This window comes from Procambarus clarkii, chromosome 80 (assembly GCF_040958095.1).
Source record: "Procambarus clarkii isolate CNS0578487 chromosome 80, FALCON_Pclarkii_2.0, whole genome shotgun sequence".
NCBI classification, from domain to species: Eukaryota; Metazoa; Arthropoda; class Malacostraca; order Decapoda; family Cambaridae; genus Procambarus; species Procambarus clarkii.
Window position 1 is genome coordinate 15,832,603 of NC_091229.1, and position 19,362 is coordinate 15,851,964.

Sequence of the window (19,362 nt, forward strand, 5' to 3'; positions counted from 1 at the left end):
CCACTCACAGGATGAGTGGCGCTGCCCAATACTGTCATTATGGCGGTGTGTCCACTCACAAGATGAGTGGCGCTGCCCAATACTGTCACTATGGCGGTGTGTCCACTCACAGGATGAGTGGCGCTGCCCAATACTGTCATTATGGCGGTGTGTCCACTCACAGGATGAGTGACGCTGCCCAATACTGTCATTATGGCGGTGTGTCCACTCACAGGATGAGTGGCGCTGCCCAATACTGTCATTATGGCGGTGTGTCCACTCACAGGATGAGTGACGCTGCCCAATACTGTCATTATGGCGGTGTGTCCACTCACAGGATGAGTGACGCTGCCCAATACTGTCATTATGGCGGTGTGTCCACTCACAGGATGAGTGGCGCTGCCCAATACTGTCATTATGGCGGTGTGTCCACTCACAGGATGAGTGACGCTGCCCAATACTGTCACTATGGCGGTGTGTCCACTCACAGGATGAGTGACGCTGCCCAATACTGTCATTATGGCGGTGTGTCCACTCACAGGATGAGTGGCGCTGCCCAATACTGTCATTATGGCGGTGTGTCCACTCACAGGATGAGTGACGCTGCCCAATACTGTCACTATGGCGGTGTGTCCACTCACAGGATGAGTGACGCTGCCCAATACTGTCATTATGGCGGTGTGTCCACTCACAGGATGAGTGACGCTGCCCAATACTGTCATTATGGCGGTGTGTCCACTCACAGGATGAGTGGCGCTGCCCAATACTGTCATTATGGCGGTGTGTCCACTCACAGGATGAGTGGCGCTGCCCAATACTGTCATTATGGCGGTGTGTCCACTCACAGGATGAGTGGCGCTGCCCAATACTGTCACTATGGCGGTGTGTCCACTCACAGGATGAGTGGCGCTGCCCAATACTGTCACTATGGCGGTGTGTCCACTCACAGGATGAGTGACGCTGCCCAATACTGTCACTATGGCGGTGTGTCCACTCACAGGATGAGTGACGCTGCCCAATACTGTCACTATGGCGGTGTGTCCACTCACAGGATGAGTGGCGCTGCCCAATACTGTCACTATGGCGGTGTGTCCACTCACAGGATGAGTGACGCTGCCCAATACTGTCACTATGGCGGTGTGTCCACTCACAGGATGAGTGGCGCTGCCCAATACTGTCACTATGGCGGTGTGTCCACTCACAGGATGAGTGACGCTGCCCAATACTGTCACTATGGCGGTGTGTCCACTCACAGGATGAGTGGCGCTGCCCAATACTGTCACTATGGCGGTGTGTCCACTCACAGGATGAGTGGCGCTGCCCAATACTGTCACTATGGCGGTGTGTCCACTCACAGGATGAGTGACGCTGCCCAATACTGTCACTATGGCGGTGTGTCCACTCACAGGATGAGTGGCGCTGCCCAATACTGTCACTATGGCAGTGTGTCCACTCACAGGATGAGTGACGCTGCCCAATACTGTCACTATGGCGGTGTGTCCACTCACAGGATGAGTGGCGCTGCCCAATACTGTCACTATGGCGGTGTGTCCACTCACAGGATGAGTGACGCTGCCCAATACTGTCACTATGGCGGTGTGTCCACTCACAGGATGAGTGGCGCTGCCCAATACTGTCACTATGGCAGTGTGTCCACTCACAGGATGAGTGACGCTGCCCAATACTGTCACTATGGCGGTGTGTCCACTCACAGGATGAGTGGCGCTGCCCAATACTGTCACTATGGCAGTGTGTCCACTCACAGGATGAGTGACGCTGCCCAATACTGTCACTATGGCGGCGTGTCCACTCACAGGATGAGTGACGCTGCCCAATACTGTCACTATGGCGGTGTGTCCACTCACAGGATGAGTGGCGCTGCCCAATACTGTCACTATGGCGGTGTGTCCACTCACAAGATGAGTGGCGCTGCCCAATACTGTCACTATGGCGGTGTGTCCACTCACAAGATGAGTGGCGCTGCCCAATACTGTCACTATGGCGGTGTGTCCACTCACAAGATGAGTGGCGCTGCCCAATACTGTCACTATGGCGGTGTGTCCACTCACAGGATGAGTGGCGCTGCCCAATACTGTCACTATGGCGGTGTGTCCACTCACAAGATGAGTGGCGCTGCCCAATACTGTCACTATGGCGGTGTGTCCACTCACAAGATGAGTGGCGCTGCCCAATACTGTCACTATGGCGGTGTGTCCACTCACAAGATGAGTGGCGCTGCCCAATACTGTCACTATGGCGGTGTGTCCACTCACAGGATGAGTGGCGCTGCCCAATACTGTCACTATGGCGGTGTATCCACTCACAAGATGAGTGACGCTGACCAATACTGTCACTATGGCGGTGTGTCCACTCACAGGATGAGTGGCGCTGCCCAATACTGTCACTATGGCGGTGTGTCCACTCACAGGATGAGTGGCGCTGCCCAATACTGTCACTATGGCGGTGTGTCCACTCACAGGATGAGTGACGCTGCCCAATACTGTCACTAGGGCGGTGTGTCCACTCACAGGATGAGTGGCGCTGCCCAATACTGTCACTATGGCGGTGTGTCCACTCACAGGATGAGTGGCGCTGCCCAATACTGTCACTATGGCGGTGTGTCCACTCACAGGATGAGTGACGCTGCCCAATACTGTCACTATGGCGGTGTGTCCACTCACAGGATGAGTGACGCTGCCCAATACTGTCACTATGGCGGTGTGTCCACTCACAGGATGAGTGACGCTGTCCAATACTGTCACTATGGCGGTATGTCCACTCACAGGATGAGTGGCGCTGCCCAATACTGTCACTATGGCGGTGTGTCCACTCACAAGATGAGTGACGCTGCCCAATACTGTCACTATGGTGGTGTGTCCACTCACAGGATGAGTGGCGCTGCCCAATACTGTCACTATGGCGGTGTGTCCACTCACAGGATGAGTGGCGCTGCCCAATACTGTCACTATGGCGGTGTGTCCACTCACAGGATGAGTGGCGCTGCCCAATACTGTCACTATGGCGGTAGTGTCCACTCACAGGATGAGTGGCGCTGCCCAATACTGTCACTATGGCGGTGTGTCCACTCACAAGATGAGTGACGCTGCCCAATACTGTCACTATGGCGGTGTGTCCACTCACAGGATGAGTGGCGCTGCCCAATACTGTCACTATGGCGGTGTGTCCACTCACAGGATGAGTGACGCTGCCCAATACTGTCACTATGGCGGTGTGTCCACTCACAGGATGAGTGACGCTGCCCAATACTGTCACTATGGCGGTGTGTCCACTCACAGGATGAGTGACGCTGCCCAATACTGTCACTATGGCGGTATGTCCACTCACAGGATGAGTGGCGCTGCCCAATACTGTCACTAGGGCGGTGTGTCCACTCACAGGATGAGTGACGCTGCCCAATAAACTCGCCCCTCGGGGCAAAATTTAAATTTAAATAGAGATTTTATACAAAATTTGACAATATCCTGAGTTACTTTACAATTTATTTAAATATTTTAGTTTTGTTTTATTATTTTTTATAAAACTGCAATATCAATATAGGTATAGGTTCAGTACTAATTGTAATATCTTAACATACTAAGAAGGTTAGGTTAGGTCGGTGTTTTCGATTCAACTTTTCAAGGTAAACTCAAATATACACAATAAATTACTATGTCACATATGCACTTATTCATAAGCAAGATATTGACTATAAGCAAGTGCGAGAACGGGTTGTTCACCCAGACTGTTTACCTCTCATCGACACGCACAGTCACGGGTCGTCACGTGGACAGTCACGGGTCGCCACGTGGACAGTCACGGGTCGTCACGTGGACAGTCACGGGTCGTCACGTGGACAGTCACGGGTCGTCATATGGACAGTCACGGGTCGTCACATGGACAGTCACGGTCGTCACATGGACCGTCACGTGGACAGTCACGGGTAGTCACATGGACAGTCACGGGTCGTCACGTAGACAGTCACGGTCGTCACATGGACAGTCACGGTCGTCACATGGACCGTCACGTGGACAGTCACGGGTCGTCAGGTGGACAGTCACGGGTCGTCACGTGGACAGTCACGGGTCGTCAGGTGGACAGTCACGGGTTGTCACGTAGACAGTCACGGGTCGTCAGGTGGACAGTCACGGGTCGTCACGTGGACAGTCACGGGTCGTCAGGTGGACAGTCACGGGTTGTCACGTAGACAGTCACGGGTCGTCACGTGGACAGTCACAGGTCGTCACATGGACAGTCACGGGTCGCCAGGTGGACAGTCACGGGTCGTCACGTAGACAGTCACGGGTCGTCACGTAGACAGTCACGGGTCGTCAGGTGGACAGTCACGGGTCGTCACGTAGACAGTCACGGGTCGTCACGTGGACAGTCACGGGTCGTTACATGGACAGTCACGGGTCGCCAGGTGGACAGTCACGGGTCGCCAGGTGGACAGTCACGGGTCGTCACGTGGGCAGTCACGGGTCGTCAGGTGGACAGTCACGGGTCGTCAGGTGGACAGTCACGGGTCGTCACGTAGACAGTCACGGGTCGTCACATGGACAGTCACGGGTCGTCACGTGGACAGTCACGGGTCGTCACGTGGACAGTCACGGGTCGTCACATGGACAGTCACGGGTCGTCACGTAGACAGTCACGGATCATCACATGGACAGTCACGGGTCGTCACGTGGACAGTCACGGGTCGTCACATGGACAGTCACGGGTCGTCACATGCACAGTCACGGGTCGTCACATGGACAGTCACGGGTCGTCACATGGACAGTCACGGGTCATCACATGGACAGTCACGGGTCGTCACGTGGACAGTCACGGGTCGCCACGTGGACAGTCACGGGTCGTCACTTGGACAGTCACGGGTCGTCATATGGACAGTCACGGGTCGTCACGTAGACAGTCACGGGTCGTCACATGAACAGTCACGGGTTGTCACATGAACAGTCACGGGTCGTCACATGGAAAGTCACGGGTCGCCAGGTGGACAGTCACGCGTCGTCAGGTGGACAGTCACGCGTCGTCAGGTGGACAGTCAAGGGTCGCCAGGTGGACAGTCACGGGTCGTCACGTGGACAGTCACGGGTCGCCAGGTGGACAGTCACGGGTCGTAACGTAGACAGTCACGGGTCGTCACGTGGACAGTCACGGGTCGCCACATAGACAGTCACGGGTCGTAACGTAGACAGTCACGGGTCGTCACGTGGACAGTCACGGGTCGCCACGTGGACAGTCACGGGTCGTCACGTGGACAGTCACGGGTCGCCACGTGGACAGTCACGGGTCGTCACGTGGACAGTCACGGGTCGTCACGTGGACAGTCACGGGTCGTCACGGGCCAGCAGTATTCCTCCCAGTTTAGTGTTAACCTTAACGACCTCTCAACCACTGAAGGGTTATTAAGGCCACAAACAATACTTATACTGACCAACCAGAAAGTATACTTTAGCCCAAAGTAAACCCAGAGTAGCAGTGTCCAGGACTAAAGTAAACTCTGTGTGTGTCTTTTATTGAGAACAGTGTCAACAGCTTTGTGGTAATCCTAGAAAACGCAGCACACTTATCCTTCCCTCCCCTGCCATCATACCACACTGCCCAACCCGTAAAACACTGCTCTCGCTAGGACAAAATTATCCCTCTGCTCGATACTCCGTTATCCACTTTCTGGTTATCTAGTTATCTAGATAACTAGAAAAGAAACTAGATTTCTAGTTATCCATTTGGAAGTTTTTACAACTGATGCATCACAGTTACAAAAGTTTGTAATTGAAGATCTGGTGGTCGTGTCCTTCCTCGAAAATGACCGCCATTTGTAGTTTTGTATTTTTCAAAAATACAAAACTACAAATTTTTGTTTAAAAAACAAAAAAAAAGTTAAAAAACTACTTTTTTGTTATATGTAGTTTTCAGCATTTCTGGCAGTTCTCCCTTTGTTTATGAGGCGCTTAAGGTGTTGTGGGGTTATAGTGCCTGTGTGGTGCCAGTCTGGGTGATGTGTGGTGCCAGTCTGGGTGATGTGTGGTGTTCTCCTCCTGCTTTGGTTGACACATATATATATTGTGCCAGTCCTCTCCTGCACTCCTGGCGCGATCTTGGAATGTCCTTATCTACCGTATCAATTCGTTTGAGAATCTTGTATGTGGTGATCATGTCCTCCATAACTCTTCTGTCTTCCAGCGAAAAAATTATTGCCAACAGCATTTGGTGTTCCCAGGCGGTCAGCCATCCAAGTACTAATGAAACCCAACGTTGCTTAACTTCGCTCATGGGACGAGAAGCGGTGTTCTCAACGTGGTGTGGCTGGTGGCATACCACGTGTGTGTGAGTGTGAGTGTGAGTGTGTGTGTGTGTGTGTGTGTGAGTGTGTGTGTGTGTGTGTGTGGGGGGGGGGTGAGGGCGTGAACACGTCTAAGAGTGTTAGTAAGGAGGGTGAGTGTGTTGACAAAGACATTCCCGCAGCTGCCGAACGTCCTCGTTGTGTCTTACTGGCCCCCATTGTCACCCTGGCGCGGACGGTGTGTGTGTGTGTGTGTGTGTGTGTGTGTGTGTGTGTGTGTGTGTGTGTGTGTGTGTGTGTGTGTGTGTGTGTGTGTGTGCGCGCGTGTGTGTGTGTGTGTGTGCGCGTGTGCGTGCGGCTCCCGTAACAGGGAAGGTGTAATGTACCATATTGCTTACTGTAGACCAATGGTGTAGTCAGCCTGTACCGCAGTAATCATTCAGTCTGCTCACTGCCAATCAGACCCGAGTTCGATTCCAGGACACATTGAGACATATTTTATACGTACCTCTCCAACAGATGGCACAGTTTGCCTTGTATGAAACAGGTTCCTGTGACTCAGGCAACTGTTGTGGCTTGTATCCTGGTGAGAGGTCAGTCGATGGCCTATTAGTCCTCCTAATAGAACGTCGAAGTTTAGACGTATACTCTCCCTAAGGCCAGAAGTTGTCGCACTAGAAAATGGTGGCGGCTTACGAAACTGACGTACTCTCCCGTTTTCTGTTTTGGGTTCTCTGGTAGGTTAGGATAAGGGCACTTTAGCACGACGGTCTAGTGACGGTGGGAACGGTAAGGAGGACTGACTGGGCATAGATTGGTTTCCCAGTTTTATAAGTTCGTTTTTGCTACATTGTAAGCTGTTTTTGCTACATTGTAAGCTTTTTTGCTACATTGTAAGCTGTTTTTGCTACATTGTAAGCTGTTTTTGCTACATTGTAAGCTGTTTTTGCTACATTGTAAGCTGTTTTTGCTACATTGTAAGCTGTTTTTGCTACATTGTAAGCTGTTTTTGCTACATTGTAAGCTGTTTTTGCCTACATTATAAGCTGTTTTTGCCTACATTATAAGCTGTTTTTGCTTCATTGTGAGCGGTTTCTGCTACATTGTAAGCTGTTTTTGCCTACATTATAAGCTGTTTTTGCCTACATTGCGAGCGGTTTCTGCTACATTGTAAGCTGTTTTTGCCTACATTATAAGCTGTTTTTGCTACATTGCGAGCGGTTTCTGCTACATTGTAAGCTGTTTTTGCTACATTGTAAGCTGTTTTTGCTACATTGTAAGCGGTTTTTGCTACATTGTAAGCTGTTTTTGCTACATTGTAAGCTGTTTTTGCTACATTGTAAGCTGTTTTTGCTACATTGTAAGCGGTTTTTGCTACATTGTAAGTTGTTTTTGCTACATTGTAAGCGGTTTTTGCTACATTGTAAGCTGTTTTTGCTACATTGTAAGCGGTTTTTGCTACATTGTAAGTTGTTTTTGCTACATTGTAAGCGGTTTTTGCTACATTGTAAGCTGTTTTTGCTACATTGTAAGCGGTTTTTGCTACATTGTAAGTTGTTTTTGCTACATTGTAAGCGGTTTTTGCTACATTGTAAGCTGTTTTTGCTACATTGTAAGCGGTTTTTGCTACATTGTAAGCTGTTTTTGCTACATTGTAAGCGGTTTTTGCTACATTGTAAGCTGTTTTTGCTACATTGTAAGCTGTTTTTGCTACATTGCGAGCTATTTTTCAAGCTGGTTTTGCAAATTGCTATATTTCAGTGCTAATATTTGGGCCATCTGGTGTCAGGTCTTAACAAGCGTTTCCACTGTATGTGGCTGCTTTACGTACAGTGTATCTCTGATAATTATTTCCTTCGTAATTTGTGCAGCAAGAAACACTGGTTTAGTCATTTGATGAGATCTGGGTTATTTATATATAGGCGTTCATGTGTGTGTGTACGAGGCGTTCATGTGTGTGTACGAGACGTTCATGCCTGTGTACGAGACGTTCATGTGTGTGTACGAGGCGTTCATGTGTGTGTACGAGACGTTCATGCCTGTGTACGAGACGTTCATGTGTGTGTACGAGACGTTCATGTGTGTGTACGAGACGTTCATGCCTGTGTACGAGGCGTTCATGTGTGTGTACGAGGCGTTCATGTGTGTGTACGAGACGTTCATGCCTGTGTACGAGACGTTCATGTGTGTGTACGAGACGTTCATGTGTGTGCACGAGACATTCATGTGTGTGTACGAGACGTTCATGTGTGTGTACGAGGCGTTCATTTGTGTGTACGAAACGTTCATGTATGTGTACGAGACGTTCATGTGTGTGTACGAAACGTTCATGTATGTGTACGAGACGTTCATTTGTGTGTACGAAACGTTCAAAGTTTACCCGTAAACCTGGTATCTCACACCCCTGAAGTTCCTGCTCTACAATCTGTCAATATCATTGCCACTAACGCGAACAAATGTCAACGATCATTGCACATGTAACAAAAACAAGTTCACAATTGCCAGTCACGCGATAACATAGATAACAATAACAGCAATTTGCAACATAAAATACGAAACCGTTGCATCCTGGCAATAAATACAAGAAACTGGCCTCCATCATGCAATTAACATATTTAACAATCCTGAAAGTTTAATCCTGAAATCTTATTAATAGGATTTTTCTTACAATTAAATAATTGACTTCATTCATGATGTCCAGTTAATTTTAGGATTATTAAAGTTTTCTATTAATAGGATTTTTGGATAATATTTAGGTAGTACACAAATGTTATTTATTTCTGGTAGTGGTAGAGCGTGTCCTCGGGAAGGGTTCGAACCCTGGGAGACTGTGATAGATTGTTTATCTTGTCAGTTTTTAAATTTGTGTTGACATGAGGGCGTCTTGAGACGTGAGCGGCGTCTCTGAAGACTCGCCCGGATGTAGGTGTTTCTACGGCCTGATACACATGTTCACCCCATGCTTTAGTTCATGTTATGAGAGAGACAGAGTCAACATATTATATATGTACCTGAACAGTCGCCTGTATGTTGACCCTTCTCTCTCTCTCTCTCTGTCTCTCTGTCTCTCTGTCTCTCTGTCTCTCTGTCTCTCTGTCTCTCTCTCTCTCTCTCTCTCTCTCTCTTTCTCTCTCTCTCTTTCTCTCTCTGTCTCTTTCTCTCTCTCTCTCTGTCTCTCTCTCTGTCTCTCTCTCTCTCTCTCTCTCTGTCTCTCTCTCTCTCTCTCTCTCTGTCTCTCTCTCTCTCTCTCTCTCTCTCTTCTCTCTCTCTCTCTCTCTCTCTCTCTCTCTCTCTCTCTCTCTTTCTCTCTCTCTTTTTCTCTCTCTCTCTCAACTTGCTGTTCTTGTTCACTTTGTCTATTCCCCCTCGGTATCTTGTATGTTGTGAGCATATCCCCCTGTTTCTTCTATTCTGTAGGTTGCATGAGTTAGTTCCTTTACCCTGTCCACATAGCTTAAACCTCTTAGCTCTGGCACTAGTCATGTTGCAAATCTCTTTACTCTCAACATTTTGGTTTCATGCCTCACCAGGTGAAAATTCCGTGCCAGTGCTGCATATTCCAGTACTGGTCTGACATATGTTGAACATATTGCCTTGAACAAGTCCTGGTTTAGTTTTGCTAACGATGTCCTAATGTTTAGCCATAGTCCCATATACTGCTGATGAAATCCACTTTCAAACCTAATCGCTTCCGATACCTGTAGTGGGCTTTCCCTTATGGTGTAGCCAACGCTGCTGGCCTCCTTCCCCACTTTACCCTCTAAATTACATTACATTTGTTGGGACTGAATTCCAGGAACCATTATTTATTTGCCCACTCCTGGAGTTTTGTCGAGGTCCTCCTGTAGCTTCCTGCAGTCCTCTGTTCTACCCTCCCTCACCAGCCTGGCATCCTCGGCTAACATTGACATGTATGTGTTCACTCCCTCGGGTGAACATGTTATATACAAGTTAGGAACAAGAATATAATTAGGAACAATATATATATTATTATATAATATATACTGTATATATATATATATGTCGTACCTAGTAGCCAGAACGCACTTCTCAGCCTACTATGCAAGGCCCGAATTGCCTAATAAGCCAAGTTTTCATGAATTAATTGTTTTTCGACAACCTAACCTACCTAACCTAACCCAACTTTTTCGGCTACCTAACCTAACCTATAAAGATAGGTTAGGTTAGGTTAGGTGGGGTTGGTTGGTTCAGTCATATATCTACGTTAATTTTAACTCAAATAAAAAAAATTGACATCATATATAATGAAATGGGTAGCTTTATCATTTCATAAGAAAAAAATTAGAGAAAATATATTAATTCTGGAAAACTTGGCTTATTAGGCAAATCGGGCCTTGCATAGTAGGCTGAGAAGTGCGTTATATAGTTAGGAACTAACTATACAAGTTATGACCAGCAGTGGTGCCAGCACCGAGCCCTGCAGGACCTCCAGTTGTTACATTCCTCCAGCTCGAAAACTGTCTTTCCCTCCGACTGACAGAAACCATTCACCTTCTCCCTTACCTAGTTCAGTGTTTTCCTATTAATTCTTGCCTGCTTCTATACCTTCCCCCCCCCTACCCCCCTCCCAGACTTTCCTGAGAACCAGTGTCAAATGCTTTTCGACCATCTAGGAAAATACAGGCGGCCCAGTATTTTTGCCCTGTCATATTTTAGAGACTTTGTCATGGAACTCAGTCAGGTTTGTAAGGCACAATTTTCCTTTGTCTAAATCCATACTGACCCTTCGTTACAGAGTTGGTTCTCTTCAGAGAACTTCAGAGTTCTCAGAGAACTCTTCAGAGAACTTCAGAGTTCTCAGAGAACTCTTCAGAGAACCATTGTCAATCTGATGATATTCCATGTCACGTGCTGGAGAAAGTAGAGTCTTGAAGTGTCAATGACACAGGTCTGTAGTTCAGTGCTTCCTGATTGTCTCTTTTTAAATATTGAGTTTACGTTTGCCTTTCTCAGGAATTTTTGGTAGATTTATCTACCCTCTACTCTTTTATTTAACATTTTAGGTATATGGGGATAAAGTAGTTTTGTATTTATCTTCCTTTTAAGAATTATTTCCTTTCGGGTCTTTAACATTGAAACCTTCAAACAAGCAATAGTCACTCCTTGAAGGTTTTACCTGTAGGTCTTCAGTGGCTTCACCTGTCCACCCTCTCCTGTAGGTCCTAAAATTGTCGCCCTGGAGAAGTTAACTGTTCTTCCTGTGTTCTTACCTCTTCTTGCTCTGTTCTTACCCCTCCCCCCTCCCCCTGTGTTCTTCCCTCTCCCCCCTGTGTTCTTCCCTCCCCCGCCCTGTGTTCTTCCCTCCCCCGCCCTGTGTTCTTCCCTCCCCCGCCCTGTGTTCTTCCCTCTCCCCCCTGTGTTCTTCCCTCCCCCCCCTGTGTTCTTCCCTCCCCCCCTGTGTTCTTCCCTCCCCCGCCCTGTGTTCTTCCCTCCCCCCCCCGTGTTCTTCCCTCCCCCCTGTGTTCTTCCCTCCCCCCCCTGTGTTCTTCCCTCCCCCCCCCCTGTGTTCTTCCCTCCCCCCCCTGTGTTCTTCCCTCCCCCCCTGTGTTCTTCCCTCCCCCCCCCTGTGTTCTTCCCTCCCCCCCCCTGTGTTCTTCCCTCCCCCCCTGTGTTCTTCCCTCCCCCCCCTGTGTTCTTCCCTCCCCCCCCTGTGTTCTTCCCTCCCCCCCCCCTGTGTTCTTCCCTCCCCCCCCCCCTGTGTTCTTCCCTCCCCCCCCTGTGTTCTTCCCTCCCCCCCCCTGTGTTCTTCCCTCCCCCCCCCTGTGTTCTTCCCTCCCCCCCCCTGTGTTCTTCCCTCCCCCCCCTGTGTTCTTCCCTCCCCCCCCCTGTGTTCTTCCCTCCCCCGCCCTGTGTTCTTCCCTCCCCCCCCTGTGTTCTTCCCTCCCCCCCCCTGTGTTCTTCCCTCCCCCCCTGTGTTCTTCCCTCCCCCCTGTGTTCTTCCCTCCCCGCCCTGTGTTCTTCCCTCCCCCCCTGTGTTCTTCCCTCCCCCCCCCTGTGTTCTTCCCTCCCCCCCCTGTGTTCTTCCCTCCCCCCCCTGTGTTCTTCCCTCCCCCCCTGTGTTCTTCCCTCCCCCCCCTGTGTTCTTCCCTCCCCCCCCCTGTGTTCTTCCCTCCCCCCCCCCTGTGTTCTTCCCTCCCCCGCCCTGTGTTCTTCCCTCCCCCGCCCTGTGTTCTTCCCTCCCCCGCCCTGTGTTCTTCCCTCCCCCGCCCTGTGTTCTTCCCTCCCCCCCCTGTGTTCTTCCCTCCCCCCCCTGTGTTCTTCCCTCCCCCCCTGTGTTCTTCCCTCCCCCCCCTGTGTTCTTCCCTCCCCCCCTGTGTTCTTCCCTCCCCCGCCCTGTGTTCTTCCCTCCCCCCCCTGTGTTCTTCCCTCCCCCCGCCCTGTGTTCTTCCCTCCCCCGCCCTGTGTTCTTCCCTCCCCCCCCCCTGTGTTCTTCCCTCCCCCGCCCTGTGTTCTTCCCTCCCCCGCCCTGTGTTCTTCCCTCCCCCCCCCCCTGTGTTCTTCCCTCCCCCCCTGTGTTCTTCCCTCCCCCGCCCTGTGTTCTTCCCTCCCCCGCCCTGTGTTCTTCCCTCCCCCGCCCTGTGTTCTTCCCTCCCCCCCCCCTGTGTTCTTCCCTCCCCCGCCCTGTGTTCTTCCCTCCCCCCTGTGTTCTTCCCTCCCCCGCCCTGTGTTCTTCCCTCCCCCCCTGTGTTCTTCCCTCCCCCCCCCTGTGTTCTTCCCTCCCCCGCCCTGTGTTCTTCCCTCCCCCCCCTGTGTTCTTCCCTCCCCCCCCCCCTGTGTTCTTCCCTCCCCCCCCCTGTGTTCTTCCCTCCCCCCCCTGTGTTCTTCCCTCCCCCGCCCTGTGTTTCCTCTCCTGTGGTTCACCGTGTATTTCACCCTCTCACAAGTTCCGCCACACTGCAAGTTCTACCATGCTAATGACATTCCCTCGCTCCTCATGCATATGGTCGCTAACCTTTGATTGTGGGGTTTAATGTATGATTGTGGGGTTGAGGGTTTAACGTGGGGTTAAACACCCCCCCCCCCTCTCCCTCAAGACTCCCCCCCATCCTCCCCATCACTCAAGACTCTCCCCATTCACTGGAGAACCTTTCCACCCCTCTCACGAATCCCCCCCCCCCACACACAGGTGACCTTGGGCGGGTTCACTCACCTGTAATTTGGGTGTATCTGATGGTGGCGTCATTAGCCCGTGGACCCGGACCTGGGGGGCGCCCTGGAGGGCTGAGCTGGGGGCGCCCTGGAGGGCTGACCTGGGGACCTCACCCACCCAGGCCGGCCCTCTCTCTTGGCACGGGGCACTACCGGGGGGAAAGTGCCAAGACATTACGGGTGTATAGCACTGAGAAGGTGTCACGATAAGGATACAAATGCATACACACGCGTATACACACACTTACACACACACACACAAGGGGCATACGCACAAGGGGACACAGGTGGAAACTGAGCGCCCAAATGAGCCACAGAGATGTTAGAAAGAACTTTTTTAGTGTCAGAGTGGTTGACAAATGGAATGCATTAGGCAGTGATGTGGTGGAGGCTGACTCCATACACAGTTTCAAGTGTAGATATGATAGAGCCCAGTAGGCTCAGGAATCTGTACACCTGTTGATTGACGGTTGAGAGGCGGGACCAAAGAGCCAGAGCTCAACCCCCGCAAACACAACTAGGTGAGTAACTAGGTGAGTACACACACACACATTGCCAGTTTCCATGGAGTGTTCACTACCGAGCCTGAGCAGCTCCCATTGTTGGAAGGGGTTACCCTAGATGAAAGACAGATATCAGATATAGAGGTGACAGCAGAGGAGGTAATGAAACAGTTGACAACTCTAGATGCAACTAAAGCAGTTAGACCAGACAAAGTATCACCGTGGATACTAAAAGAAGCAGCGCAGGCCCTCAGCGTGCCTCTGGCAATGATCTTTAATGAGTCACTTATGTCGGGAGAATTGCCCAGTTGCTGGAAGAAGGCAAATGTCGTGCCGATCTTCAAGAAAGGTGATAGGGAGGAGGCACTTAACTATAGACCTGTATCACTGACAAGCATCCCCTGTAAAATACTGGAAAGAATAATTAGGCTACGACTGGTTGCACACCTGGAGAACGTTAGGTTTGTGAACAAACATCAACATGGGTTCTGGACAGGGAAATCGTGCCTAACAAACCTTCTGGAATTCTATGATAAAATAACGAGGATAAGACAGGACAGAGATGGTTGGGCAGACTGCATATTTCTGGACTGCCAAAAAGCCTTTGATACTGTACCGCACATGAGACTGCTGTTCAAGCTCGAGAGGCAGGCGGGGGTGGGGGGAAGGTCCTAGCATGGATAAGGAACTACCTAACAGGCAGGAGCCAAAGAGTTACGGTAAGGGGAGCCGGTCGGCCGAGCGGACAGCACGCTGGACTTGTGATCCTGTGGTCCTGGGTTCGATCCCAGGCGCCGGTGAGAAACATTGGGCAGAGTTTCTTTTACCCTATGCCCCTGTTACCTAGCAGTAAAATAGGTACCTGGGTGTTAGTCAGCTGTCACAGGCTGCTTCCTGTGGGGTGGAGGCCTGGTCGAGGACCGGACCGCGGGGACACTAAAAAGCCCTGAAACCATGTCAAGATAAGAGTCAAGAGAAGAAGGGACGAGAAGTCGGACTGGCGAACAGTAACAAGTGGAGTACCACAAGGATCGGTGCTGGGACCAATTCTATTTCTTGTATATGTTAATGACATGTTTACAGGCGTAGAGTCCTACATGTCGATGTTCGCGGATGACGCAAAGTTGATAAGAAGAGTTGTGACAGATGAGGATTGCAGGATCCTCCAAGAGAACCTGAACAGGTTGCAGAGATGGTTAGAGAAATGGCTACTGGAATTCAATACGAGCAAATGTAAAGTTATGGAAATGGGACTAGGAGATAGGAGACCAAAGGGACAGTACACAATGAAGGGGAACAGCCTACTTGTGACGACGCGTGAAAGAGACCTGGGGGTGGACGTAGCACCTAATCTATCTCCTGAGGCACATATAAATAGGATAACGACAGCAGCGTACTCTACACTGGCAAAAGTTAGAACATCATTCAGAAACCTAAGTAAGGAGGCATTTAGGGCGCTTTACACTGCCTACGTGAGACCAGTCTTAGAGTATGCCGCCTCATCATGGAGTCCCCATCTGAAGAAGCATGTAATGAAACTGGAAAAGGTTCAGAGGTTTGCAACGAGACTCGTCCTAGAGCTACGAGGGATGGGGTATGAGGAGCGCCTGAGGGAACTGTGCCTTACGACACTAGAAAGAAGAAGGGAGAGGGGGGACATGATAGGAACGTATAAGATACTCAGAGGGATTGACAGATTGGACATAGACGAAATGTTCACACGGAATAGTAACAGAACGAGGGGACATGGATGGAAGCTTGAAACTCGGATGAGTCACAGAGATGTTAGGAAGTTTTCTTTTAGCGTGAGAGTAGTGGGAAAATGGAATGCACTTCAGGAACAGGTTGTGGAAGCAAATACTATTCATAATTTTAAAACCAGGTATGATAGGGAAATGGGACAGGAGTCATTGCTGTAAACAACCGATGCTCGAAAGGCGGGATCCAAGAGTCAATGCTCGATCCTGCAGACACAACTAGGTGAGTACAACTAGGTGAGTACACACACACACATACTGGAGCTGTGTGTGTATGTGTGTATGTGTGTGTGTGTGTGTGTGTGTGTGTGTGTGTGTGTGTGTGTGTGTGTGTGTGTGTGTGTGTGTGTGTGTATATTCACAACTAGTTGAATACCCACATACACACTGGGGTCTTGCGGCTGAGTGGACACATCTCAGGAGTCGCAGTCCTAAGGGCCCGTGTTCGATTCCCGGCGGATGCGGAAACAAATGGGCAGAGTTTCTTTCACCCTGATGTACCTGTTCACCTAGCAGTAAAAAGGTACCTGGGAGTTAGACAGCTACTACGGACTGTTTCCTGGGGATGTGTATGTGTGTTAGAGAAATATATGTAGCAGATATAATAGAGGAAAAATATATAGGTAAGAAAGGCGGGGTCCAGGGGCTAATAGCTCGATCCTGCAGAGACAAATAGTAAATACACATAGACCTGGGGGTTGATATCACGCCAGACCTGTCCCCTGAGGCCCATATCAAGAGGATAACATCAGCGGCATATGCCAGGTTGGCTAACATAAGAACGGCATTTAGAAACTTGTGTAAGGAAGCATTCATAATTTTGTATACTACCTATGTCAGACCAATCCTGGAGTATGCAGCCCCAGCATGGAGTTTCTGTATCTCGTCAAACATAAGAATAAATTGGAGAAGATTCAGAGGTATGCCACCAGACTAGTACCCGAGCTGAGGGGTATGAGCTACGAGGAAGCTCACGTCGCTGGAAGACAGAAGAGTTAGGGGGGACATGATCACTATAAATACTAGATTCTTAGAGGAATTGTTAGAGTAGATAAAGGCAGTTTATTTAACACAGGATCACTACTACTGCTGTGAACGGTGGTGGACCCCATACCCCATGCTGTGAGCGGTGGTGGACCCCATACCCCATGCTGTGAACGGTGGTGGACCCCATACCCCATGCTGTGAGCGGTGGTGGACCCCATACCCCATGCTGTGAGCGGTGGTGGACCCCATACCCCATGCTGTGAACGGTGGTGGACCCCATACCCCATGCTGTGAGCGGTGGTGGACCCCATACCCCATGCTGTGAGCGGTGGTGGACCCCATACCCCATGCTGTGAGCGGTGGTGGACCCCATACCCCATGCTGTGAGCGGTGGTGGACCCCATACCCCATGCTGTGAGCGGTGGTGGACCCCATACCCCATGCTGTGAGCGGTGGTGACAAAGGTCACAGAGCCTCACAATGGTTCAAGACGTTTGCTCAAAGATCAAGTTACTTGACCTTCAAGTCTTACCTGCGTCGAGTCTGTTACATCAGTTCTCCTTAAAGTCTTAAACCTCACTCAGCCACACACACACACACACACACACACACACACACACACACACACACACACACACACACACACACACAGGTTACTACAATAGGCTAGGATAGACAAGCATGTGTACACTATTGTGAGAAACCGTGTTAATACACGTGTATTAACGCGTGTATTACCCGTGTATGTGTGGGTTCAGGGAGTACCTGAAGGGCGGAACACAGAGTCGCAGTCAGAGAGGTAGCATGGCGCTGGAAGGCAGGGAATTATCAGGAAAAAGCGCCAAGTCATTAGGACTATATAGCACTGGGAAGGATAAGGATTTGGGATGGGACGGGTGCTCAACTGGTGTTCTCCTCCAGGAGAGAGAGAGAGAGAGAGAGAGGGAGAGAGAGAGAGAGAGAGAGAGAGAGAGAGAGAGAGAGAGAGAGAGAGAGAGGGCCCGAGTGAAGGTGTCGAGGGAGATACAAAGATGACAAGCTCTCTTATTAATTAATCAAGTTGCTATGTTTTTGTGTGTGTGGTGTGGAGCAGCGAGTGTGTGGCGACACCCAGACTGTACCAGGGTGTTCCCTCACGCCTCCCCCCCCCCCTCTCCCTCTCTCTCTCTGCTGGTGGTGTACTGCTCTCTCTCTCTCTCTCTCTCTCTCTCTCTCTCTCTCTCTCTCTCTCTCTCTCTCTCTCTCCTGGTGGTGTACTGCTCTCTCTCTCTCTCTCTCTCTCTCTCTCTCTCTCTCTCTCTCTCTCTCTCTCTCTCTCTCTCTCTCTCTCTCTCTCTCTCCTGGTGGTGTACTGCTCTCTCTCTCTCTCTCTCTCTCTCTCTCTCTCCTGGTGGTGTACTGCTCTCTCTTTCTCTCCCTCTCCCTCACAGACACCATTAACACAGAGGTAAACATAATCTTCCATGATCTTACATTTTCTTCTCTAACGAGATCATTTCCCACCCCACCCCCCCCCCGTCGTGGGGTCAACCCAACACCCGTTTGTTATACGCGAGGTGATTGGTCTGTTGTGGTTGGTATTGTGTGTACATAGTCCACTGTTGCCCTTGTATGTCAGGAGGTCGTTTGGTGTGTGTATCTTTGTCACTTGGTTATGGTGGCCATGTTTCTTGTTCTCAAGTTGTACTGTTACTGTGGGTTGTGTCCTGCCCACACTGGCGACACCCAGCCCCACACTGGCGACACCCACACCCACACTGGCGACACCCAGCCCCACACTGGCGACACCCACACCCACACTGGCGACACCCACACTGGCGACACCCACACCCACACTGGCGACACCCACACCCACACTGGCGACACCCAGCCCCACACTGGCGACACCCACACCCACACTGGCGACACCCACACCCACACTGGCGACACCCACACCCACACTGGCGACACCCAGCCCCACACTGGCGACACCCACACCCACACTGGCGACACCCAGCCCCACACTGGCGACACCCACACCCACACTGGCGACACCCACACCCACACTGGCGACACCCAGCCCCACACTGGCGACACCCACACCCACACTGGCGACACCCACACCCACACTGGCGACACCCACACCCACACTGGCGACACCCAGCCCCACACTGGCGACACCCACACCCACACTGGCGACACCCACACCCACACTGGCGACACCCACACCCACACTGGCGACACCCACACCCACACTGGCGACACCCACACCCACACTTGCGACACCCACACCCACACTGGCGACACCCAGCCCCACACTACACGAGGGGTACAGTGAGTGCCATCCCCCGACACAACAGGGGTACAGTGAGTGCCATCCCCCCACACCACAACAGGGGGTACAGTGAGTGCCACCCCCACACAACAGGGGTACAGTGAGTGCCACCCCCACACAACAGGGGTACAGTGAGTGCCACCCCCACACAACAGGGGTACAGTGAGTGCCACCCCCACACAACAGGGGTACAGTGAGTGCCACCCCCACACAACAGGGGTACAGTGAGTGCCACCCCCACACAACAGGGGTACAGCAAGTAGGACCCTCCCCTGTAACACCTTCATAAAATCTAAACTAAATAATATGTAAGTAACACTACTACTTATACTGAGTAACACTTCCTATCGGTGGCCCTTGGTAACA

At 50.9% G+C, this 19,362-nt stretch overlaps 1 protein-coding gene and 1 pseudogene across 2 annotated transcripts in view; one reads left to right on the forward strand and one right to left on the reverse strand.

The window, feature by feature from the left end:
• Positions 1-19,362, forward strand: part of LOC123746408 (lachesin) — a 198,836-nt gene that overhangs the window by 60,944 nt on the left and 118,530 nt on the right. The window lies entirely within an intron of this gene.
• LOC123746417 (5S ribosomal RNA) lies at positions 6,178-6,296 on the reverse strand (annotated as a pseudogene).